The sequence below is a fragment of the Alosa alosa genome, chromosome 16 (genome assembly GCF_017589495.1).
Source record: "Alosa alosa isolate M-15738 ecotype Scorff River chromosome 16, AALO_Geno_1.1, whole genome shotgun sequence".
Lineage (NCBI taxonomy): Eukaryota > Metazoa > Chordata > Actinopteri > Clupeiformes > Clupeidae > Alosa > Alosa alosa.
This window is the reverse complement of record NC_063204.1, coordinates 2743333-2753224: the sequence shown is the minus strand read 5'-3', so window position 1 is coordinate 2753224 and position 9892 is coordinate 2743333. Positions and strand designations below refer to the sequence as shown.

Below are 9892 nucleotides of genomic sequence, written 5' to 3'. Positions count from 1 at the left end.
TGCTCGATACTGAAACGATATACTACGGCGAAATCCTAAGATATCTGGAAAAGAAAGGACTCATACCTCCTCCAAGTGTATTGAGTCATTTGTTTGTTGAGTTGAATTCAGTGCACTTTTGTAGTGTGCCGGTCAATTCTGGGTTCTAAACTTCCTACATAATTATTATTTTTATAGTCAGTAAAATAATAGGCCTACTTTGTGTGATTAAGTCTTTTATTTTTTGTTATAGTTAATTTACATTGTGTTGTGTTTTGCCAATAAAGTAGCTTTAAATAGCCAAACTAGGCTAGATCTAGGTCAGTGTTGAAATTACTGCATGCAAATCACTGAATGCTATGCAGAGGGGCCTAATCTTTAGGCTGATGTACAGTATAGGCTTCCCTAGGCCTTCCCGTGTTCATGGGATTTCTTTGACAGTTGCAAAGGGAAAAATGTGAGGATAGTCTTCTTTAAGCCCAGTGTACCGTCGACGTTCCAACCACTCAGGTCTTCGTCAAATAGGCCTACACCATTACCTGTTGCAATATGTCTGTGTGCATTTCCTACATTAGCCCTCGTCTATTTCTTTGATAACATGATTTGCTACAAGCGTAACAATAACCCGCTATTATTATTAGGACTCAACACGCTTTGGTGGTATTATATGCTGTGGGCTTTAATTGGCGCATTTGGGTAGCCTATCCTACATCTGGGCAATACTTATTGAACAAATTGCAGTCTACATGCCATGACAAATATTACCAGTAGTACTGACCGAACATGAAATAGATTGTTTACAAGTTATGGTAATGTTATTCTGGCGTGAACATTGCGCTTTCATTACGTTAGCACCCTCCCAGATAGCAAGCATAGTCGGCCCGATTCTGGCTGAGTGCTGGCAGTGTCGGCTGAGGTCCGAGTCGGCTGAAGCACAGTAAACACAGTCGGCCCGATCCTGGCTGAGTGCTGCCACTGTCGGCGGAGTTTCAGGTCGGCTGAGGCACTGTCCCCTTGAATGGGCCGACACTGACGCGCAGTAGTTGGGCTGATTACTGGAGTGTTTTATTTGGCCCGATTGGGGTTTGATGGGCTACTGCCAGTTTTTGAATCAATCTCGGCAGGCGGATTTCATACAGTGTGTGGCCCGATACTTCAGGAACGAACACTGATCAGTGTCGCGACTGTTGGCGGCAAAAAATGAAACATTTAGCGACAGCCGGGCGCTAAGCGTACATGGCCCAATTCTGTAAAGTGACTGTCGGCCTATTACATGTGGAAGAGCCACGAGCAGAGCAACTGTTCAGTTTGAAACCAGCAGGACGGCGCGAAACTGTCTCGTTTTGGACACTGCCTGTGGTAAGTAACATGCAACTTTACCTTTACCTGTTATTGCATGTAAATCATTATGAATGTACGTAGGCTTGTTATTGCAGACAAAGTTTAACAAGTAGCATAACAAGAATGGGTGTTTCAATCTAACCCCCCTTGACGATGGCCGAAGCTAAGCGGTAACATACGTTATGATTTCTTAGCCTACTTTGTTGGCCTAATTAGCTGCTACCGTTAACGTCAGTGTTGGTGGTCAAAAACGTTCAGTGCTGTAACGTTAGCTATACTTGCATAATTATGTGGTTTTCAAAGAAAAGTGTGATCTAATCATTTTAGAAATAGCTTAACAGTTAACCAGTATTGCTTGACTTAGAATATAGCGATTGGTAATTGGGCATTTCATCGTTATCTATCCAACTTCAGGCACTAGGCAGGCAGGACTGAGACTGTATGCCTTAAGAGTGTGTGTGTGTGTGTGAGAGAGAGAGAGAGAGAGAGAGATGGTAGCAGGGTGGGTCCTGTCCTGGTCATGTAAAACTCATCAAAATCTGTATTTTAAGGTCGTTCTGTATTTTGTACTGAGGGGTTGTTTATGATCATGTAATCATTTTGAACACATATACTTCCATTAACCTAACGTTACTGTGACTTTTTTTAAATGTACACCTCAGAATCCAGGCCACACTGACCAGAGACCTGCCTGCACTCTTTTGGATGAAGAAGGCTACCCGTGTATACATGTGTGAACCATTTCTTGTGTTGGAAAAACAGGAGACCTGAAGAGCTTTTGGTAAGTTGTACATTGATTTAATAGAATAAGTAATCCGTTTTTGTTTAGATGAGCCAAATCATAGGAATCAGCTTTCATCTAGGCCTGTGTTTTGTGATGTCATTTTTAGATGCTTTTGGTTTGCCTCATCCATTATGTCAGCAAAGAACAGGAGTGGGCAGGAAACATGCGCTGTTGAAAACATGGCCAACCAACTGGAGCACCCACAAGGCTCTTGTGAAGGAAGTCCACAAGCCTTTGTGCTTCAGGTCTGTACGTGTTGAAAAATATGTCTTGCTCTTGGTGATTGTTAAATGCTGATATATTACCAATGACAATCACACAATGTCAATGTTGCCCAAAATAACTACCAGGGAGGTGTTACCAAGACAGCTGCAGAGTGGCAAGACTGGGCTTTAGTAATATTTTGTCAGACAGTAAAGGATAAATAGTTTAATGATTTTTTTCTTTTCTTTTGAAATGACATGCTGTCCATGCATCTCAAATTGAAGGATGGATGGAAAGAACTCTTTGATCAACCCCACAGAGAGCTGGGGTGGCTTTCTGTAAGTATATTTGAGTGGACAAACAGAACTTCTCTGACAGATGACATGTTGAAATCTTGCTTTAGACCTCATAATGATCTTATAATATTCTTTTATACCTAAATGCAATTTGGAGACACCCCCAGCTGGTAGTGCTGCTGAAACTGGTGGAGGCAACAATGAAGCTGACAACAGAAAAGAAGGCAGGTGGCAAAGGTTGCTGCTATTGAAAAATACTTTGAGAGTGAGTGTGTGTGCATGTATGTAGCTGGGTAGGTCATGGTACATGGTACAAAAATACAGAATTTAAAGCACTAGCACAACACTTAACTCACAACCCACAACTTACTGACAATGGAATTACTCTTTTAGAGTGAGTGAGTGAGGGAGAGAGATAGAATATTTCTGTAAATGTTTAATGTAATGCAGCCCTTGCCACTTAATCTACTAAACCCCTCTTCTACTGCACTTTTTGACCCCATTAATGCACAAATAGGCTGACACCAGACATAATTTCACTGCATTTCTTACTTCCAGTAACTATATGCATGTGACAATAAACTTCCTTGTATCCTTGTATCCTTGTATGTTAATTTAGAATAATTTATTTCTTTGAATCATTATACAGTTTTAAAATGTTTAATTGTTTGTGTTTTTGTATATGACAAATGTACAGGCCCAGAGGCCCAGCCGACACTCAGCCAACACTCAGTCAGATCAGTTTTATAGTGCGTGGGCCAGTACAGGCCCAGAGGCCCAGCCAACACTCAATTATATAGTGTGTGGGCCAGACCTGGGCCAACAGAATGCATGACAGCCATTTCACAGTGTGTGGGCCAACAGAAACAATAAGAGTCATTTCACAGTGTGTGGGCCACACCTGGGCCAACAGTTCCAATAAGAGTCATTTTACAGTGTGTGGGCCAGACCTGGGCCAACAGAAACAATGAGAGTCATTTTGCAGTGTGTGGGCCACATCTGGGCCAGAGGAAATTCTTTGTGTCAGTTATCAGTAACTGGGCCATTGTTGCCAGAACTGGGCCAACACTCACAAAACCCTGAGGCAAGGTAGTGGGCCAGAGGTGGGCCGGTCAAATTTTGCTATCTGGGCTATGATTACAGCTCGTTATGTCTCGCCAAAATGATTACAGCTCGTTATGTCTCGTCAAAATTCATTGATGAAGGAAGGTTTGCTTTATCCCAGAGAACCTTACTCGTTTCACTTAGGCTAGACTAAAACAGAAGAGAACTTGGCACTAACCATGTAGTCGTGTTTTCTATAGCATATTCGTTAACCTGCCGTTCTTTGAACAAAAATGTTGGGATATGTCTGCGAGGTGTTTAGCCAAGTTCCATGCGTAGCCTACTGCTTTTAAATGACTTTGAAACATATTTCACAAACGGGCCTCTGTATACCTGATGGCTTGCCTTCACTATTCGCGATGTATCCGAAATAGTTGCAGATTCCACTTCACCTTTTGTTTTATCCACAAGGCCGAGGACGGTCGGCAAAGAACTACTATATGTTGACGTTGCCTGCGCACTCACTCACTCAGAGCTGCCTGCTTGACACGCCCACTTGCCTAGGTGCGTGCAAGGAGCAGTGAGAGTAGCAGTTCACGCAGACACAGAACAGGCGCGCGGGAACATATTTTTGACCAGGGGTGCTGAATAACAAATAATGGATGTCCGACGATTTCTCCCCTCCTAGCATGATATGATTCGAATTTAGACAGCTAAATACGCCATTTCAGCGCCGTGTATGAGTAGACCCTCTGGTAGACCTAAGAGCGAGAACAGCCACATTCCACTGCAACCATGCGCAGCACTTGCCACTCCGACTCATCAATAAAAACTGCGCGCGCACACACACCAGACCCATAGCACGTGACTTTACATCATTAAACTATTTCAGTATATTGCTTTTCTGATTGTCAAAACCACACCAGAGATGTTTGGCTTGAAAATATAATTAGGCTGCAATGACCTAAAATGGCAAACAATTTCTGAGTAGCCTAACTTATGGCGTCTCCTCTCCACAGCAAAAGTGTCCTAACCACCAATTACAGCGGTTTCTATCTGAGCGACTCCAATAGTGAAAGGATTTCAGTGTCATATTTCGGTGGCACTAGCTAAGCTGTCGTGGAACTCGAGATGACATGTCTACTGATAGGCAACAGGTCTCACCAACACGAAATTCGTGGATTTGGGCTAGATCAGCCACATTGCCTGACACCAACAGAAACTGAGCCGTAGGCTACGTGAGGTCGTGGGCTTGCCAAAGACTAATTGCAAAAGATGCATCCTACCTCATCTGTTGTCGTTTGGTATTCGAAATTGGGCTTTTCACAATCCAACGATATATCCAAAGTGCGAACTAGTTGGTGATGGTATATAACTGGCAGTAGGCTATGCATGCTACACAGAGTTCTAACAGGTGCATGGCCTAATAAACAGGCAAGATATAACCCACGATCGCCATGGTTTCGTTATCAATTCGTGTTTGTGGTAATAATGACAGCAACATTAAAACCATCTTGATCTTCATAATTTTTGACAGATCAGCAGCCTCTGGATGGTCATATGCATAGTTAGCCTACCATTAGTTGGCATTTACATTTTAAACACTGAATCTACTGTCTTTACTGCCGGGGGAGAAAAAAATCCTGTATTCTTTTCTGTAGCCTAATATTCTTTTCTCGAAGTCAACTAGCCTGCTTGCAACGTCTCTCCTCAGCGAGTCATGTCACTTTCACTTATAGCTAGACTATAACGTTTAATCTTGACTATGGATACACTGTAAAAAAAATATTAGTTGATTCAACTTAAAAACGCGTGTAACCTGGTTGCCTTAGAATTTTGAGTTACTTGAAAATAATACAATGAGTTAACTAAATGAGGCAAATAAGTTGTGTCAACTTGAGATGGCTAGTTGATCTGACAAATATGACCTGTTCCATCAACTAAGGAGTCATTGTTGACACAACATTCTATTTAGTGGATGCAACTTAAATTATGCATCATGCCAACTAACCTAGTTGAGTTGAGTCAACTCAAGTTGTCATTAACTTAACAACATAGAAGTCGTACTGACTAGTATTTTGAATTTGTATTGACCAAACATTTTACTTAATACAACAAGCTTTATGAAGTTGATCTAACTTTTCCACAAAAGTAACCTGGTTGCCTTGAAAATTTAAGTTTTCCTAACTCTTGCTTAAGTGAACATGACAAATGCCCTTTGCTATGCATTGTTTTAACCAAACTGGTTTGTAATACAAAAATATATACATAAAACATGATGTACAAGTCAAAGAAGACAACATTTATTAAGCATATTCAATGAACAACAGATTATATACAAAGATTTGTTGCTTGACAAATCCACAAGTGTGGTTGTGTGAGTGAGTGTGAGTGTATGAATGTTTGACCCATCGACAAAATTTCTGTGCCCACCACTCTAGTTCATCAAAACAAACCAGAAAAGGGACTCAGTAAAAGTCAGGTGTCTGTAAAAGAGAAAGAAAGCATATGTTACAATTGACCCTGTCCATGAATATAATTAACTCAGCTTGTGTGACAAATAAAAGCAAACCCACAATAGCAGCCTAGAAGTCAGGTGCAACAGTTAGAAGTAATGGAGTACTACAGTTGTGCTCATAAGTTAACATAACCTTAGCATACACATACATTTTAAAATCATCTGATCTTAATGTAAGTAATAAATAAAAAAAAATGAGGAAAAATCCAACCTTTAAGGAACACTTATTTATTTACGATACATTATTCATTCACAAAGAAAATTGTTGTCCTTAAAGGCTGGATTTTTCCTCATTTTTTTAAATTAAGGCATTAAGATCAATTTCCAAAAGTATCATACCTAATTGCAACACTGTCTGCAGAAGCTCTTGCCTTCTTGCTTAAACCACCTTTCTGATGCCTAACATAGATCCTCCCCCATCTGAAGTGCTGTGCCAGCCTCTGGCTCCAGGCTGGGACTTGCTGGATGGCACCTAAAAAAATATTGTTAAGATTGTTGAAAAATTGTTGATTAAGATATAAATCAAAGCATTACAAAATAAGTTGGTAAGTCAATCAGGTGTACAAACAAAAATGATAATTACCTTATGAAGGCACCCTTGCCACCATCACCATTAATGTTAATTCTTGATTTGTGACTTTATTTGTGAGGGTTTCATTTTCTGTCAATAGAAAATAAGATTTAACAAAATTATGATTATGCTCAGTTTGGCAAATGTTCAACACGTTATTTACATTACCACCAACAGAATGGTAAACATGGCTAAACTTCAAAATTCATACTATTAGGCATATTCGATCTACGTAATAATCAGATAATAACGTTTGCGGCGGCCATTTTGTTGATATAGAAAATGCATAGGTGGGTCTATTTAATGCAGCTGTCAATTGACACAATGGCGACAGCGCCAATTATGATCGCTGTAGGCTATTTATTTATTTGTACAAAATTTAATGTGATGGTAGGCCTAGGCTACAGGCCGTTCTAACAACAGCAATACAGGCCGTTCTAACAACAGCAGAGCCCTAGAGTCACCCAGTGTCAGAAACATACCTGTCAACTTTTTTCCAGCTGTCTTCCTGTTTTAATATTTTCCCGTAAAAAATCCCATATTTTTTTACTTTCATAACATTAGCCCCATCGGACTTGGCCGTCTCTGTACTGTTGTCCTGTACCCCCTGCCCTTCCAGCGAAAATATGTTTTTAAAGCATCGTTTTGCTTGCCTGAAGGCGACCTTAGATTGATCAGAACAGTGTGGGGAGAGCACAATTTGGCGTAATCTTTCAAGCAAAGTCTCATTAGACCTAGCTTCACACCTCCCTTAAAAACGAATGTTGAAATTTCCCTGTATTTTGGGTGAGTAACCCGGAAAATCTCCCTTATTTTTGTTGCTCAATGTTGACAGCTGTCAGAAAACGAGAAGAGAATGAGACTGAGAAGTAGTCAGCGCTGGAGAGACTTGTGGCTACATAGGATAAATAGCCTAGGCTAAACTTACAGCCAACTCCTCACATCCATCGCCATTATTATATTTGTATTAATACTATATTATATTGTCCTCTGTGGGCTTAAGTTAAATAAGTTTTAGACAGTGCAGACAGCTGCCCCTATGCAATGCGGAGACATCAGCAGTAGCCTGATGTAGTCGCCTAACGTAGATTACCTTTGGACATATGAAACAATATGGCCGCGGCGGTGTTTGCGAATAAGCCCTATTATAAAAAGCTACAATAATGATGATTAGTTTCTGTATTAATGCATTACATTGCACATTTGTCAAACAAATTAGAGTGTGCACAGTGACATACCCCATAGCCCTCATTGAAAACACACAAACACTTACAGCATGTTGAGGGCAGCAGCCATGGCTTCCAGACATAGTCAAGTAGCATGTTGTAGTAGCGGGAAAGACTGACTTTGCCCTGGTCTGTTGATGAAGCCCACTACAGTCATAACAACAAACAGACACATGAAAAAAGGGGATAAACTAAACACAGTAACAGACACAAATACATGCACACATATTATACTGTTATTTGCTATTCTACGTGTGTGTGTCTGTCTGTCTGTCTCTACCTGGTGAGTGAACTGTCTTGCGGGATTGGAACTTCTTTTGTATGGAAGTGGCACACATTTGGAATATTCCAGAATGCACTCAGTGTTCTCAGGGAAGCAGTCTTCACAACGCACTGCCTGCAAACAGGGAACAGAGGGAAATTAAGATTAATAAATTGCAAAATACACATAACATGAAAAGACCATCACTGAAGCACTACTGCCCTCACATGCATCTTAAATGAACGCATGCCTTGGCACAAGTCAGGTACAACCAAATAAGGGCTATGAAATGAAGAACATTTTGCCTAATGCTACCCATACATCAGAATACTTTGACAAGATTTGAGAAAGATTGGCATTTTTTAACTAATGCCCCCCATTCAAGCTTTACTCAAAAGACTACAATCTTTCAATAATCTTACCCAAATCTGGTTAAGTCTTCTGGTGTAAGGATGGCTTAATATAACACTATAGATTACCCTTCACAAACTAAAGATCCCTTGACTTGTCGGCATCATATTGAGGTAGGTCAACCTGTTCACGTTAGCCTACATTTATAGTGGCTGCTAATGACCATGCAGGCTAGGTTATAGCTAGCTGCTAGGGTTAGCTAACATACTCGTGCCTTGGTCATTTCATTCAAACAAAAACTTTACATTCATAACGAAATCTCAGACAGACTTATTGTTGGATATGATATTACTACCATTCCAGATATTCCACACAATGGTAAAGATAGTTATTGGAAAAGTTAACATTAACAGCTAACGTTAGCGATGTTAGCTCGCTAGCTAGCAAACGTTAGCTAATTCTAACATGACGGTTAACAAACGGTTTTGGTTAACATTAATGCTACAATATAAAAACAGTATTTTCCTAATTAATTCCAGTTTTGGCATACAAAAGTACTGTAGTTCTTACCTTGGATATGATGACGGCAGAGTTTGTACAGCTTGCAGTCAGATGCATGACAGAAAAGTGACGGTTGAAGTCACCACCAGTGGCAGGAGTTGGTTGAAAAAAAAAGAAAGGTCACTCTCACGAAAAACTTCGAGGCGCGGTTAGGTGTCTGCGCATGCGCCATTTACGTGACGCAGCGTGAAACGGAGGTGAACCAAAGATTGTTAAGGCGGAGCAAGATGTTTCATCAGGAGCCACTTCCGGGAACCCGGATCGCACGAGGGGGGGTCAAAATCCCCCTTTATGCAGAGCAGAGGCAGCGACTGCTCCATTGAAGTCTATGGGCATAGCTCAGAATTTCACATTTCACCACATATGCTAAGGTCTTGGTTCTATAGAGTTAGGAATGTGAATTTCGGGCACGTTTTCATGATCCTCAAACCCTTCTGAACATTTCAGGTACATTTTTAGCATTTTTGAGCATTCCAGTCTGGAGAAAATCAACCTTATATCAGGTGTGCGCCCGTTTTTTTATGCAGCTGCTGTTGGCGGTTGCGATGCGCATTCGTCAATCGTCATCGACACGCCTCTTTATGCAGACAGGATTCGATCCCCATTTCGCGCCCATAGACATGAACTACGACGAAGTATCTTGCTCCGCCTTAACAATCTTTGGGTGAACTATGATAACTAGTGGATGTGACAAGAAAAAACAAGTTGTACCAATTGTGTCATTGGTTTTCACCACTAAAACCCAAATATATAAG

At 40.8% G+C, this 9892-nt stretch overlaps 2 long non-coding RNA genes across 2 annotated transcripts; one reads left to right on the top strand and one right to left on the bottom strand.

Moving 5' to 3' along the window:
• The first annotated feature begins 1253 nt into the window (after positions 1-1253).
• Positions 1254-2628, top strand: LOC125309818. Its single transcript, XR_007196194.1, has 4 exons — positions 1254-1338; positions 1983-2101; positions 2211-2349; positions 2593-2628. It is a non-coding gene; the product is annotated as an uncharacterized LOC125309818 (long non-coding RNA).
• A 3471-nt stretch (positions 2629-6099) lies between these two features.
• Positions 6100-9255, bottom strand: LOC125309914. Its single transcript, XR_007196211.1, has 6 exons — positions 9147-9255; positions 8244-8360; positions 8011-8110; positions 6750-6827; positions 6506-6638; positions 6100-6134 (listed from the first exon to the last, which is right to left on the bottom strand). It is a non-coding gene; the product is annotated as an uncharacterized LOC125309914 (long non-coding RNA).
• Between the last annotated feature and the right edge of the window lie 637 nt (positions 9256-9892).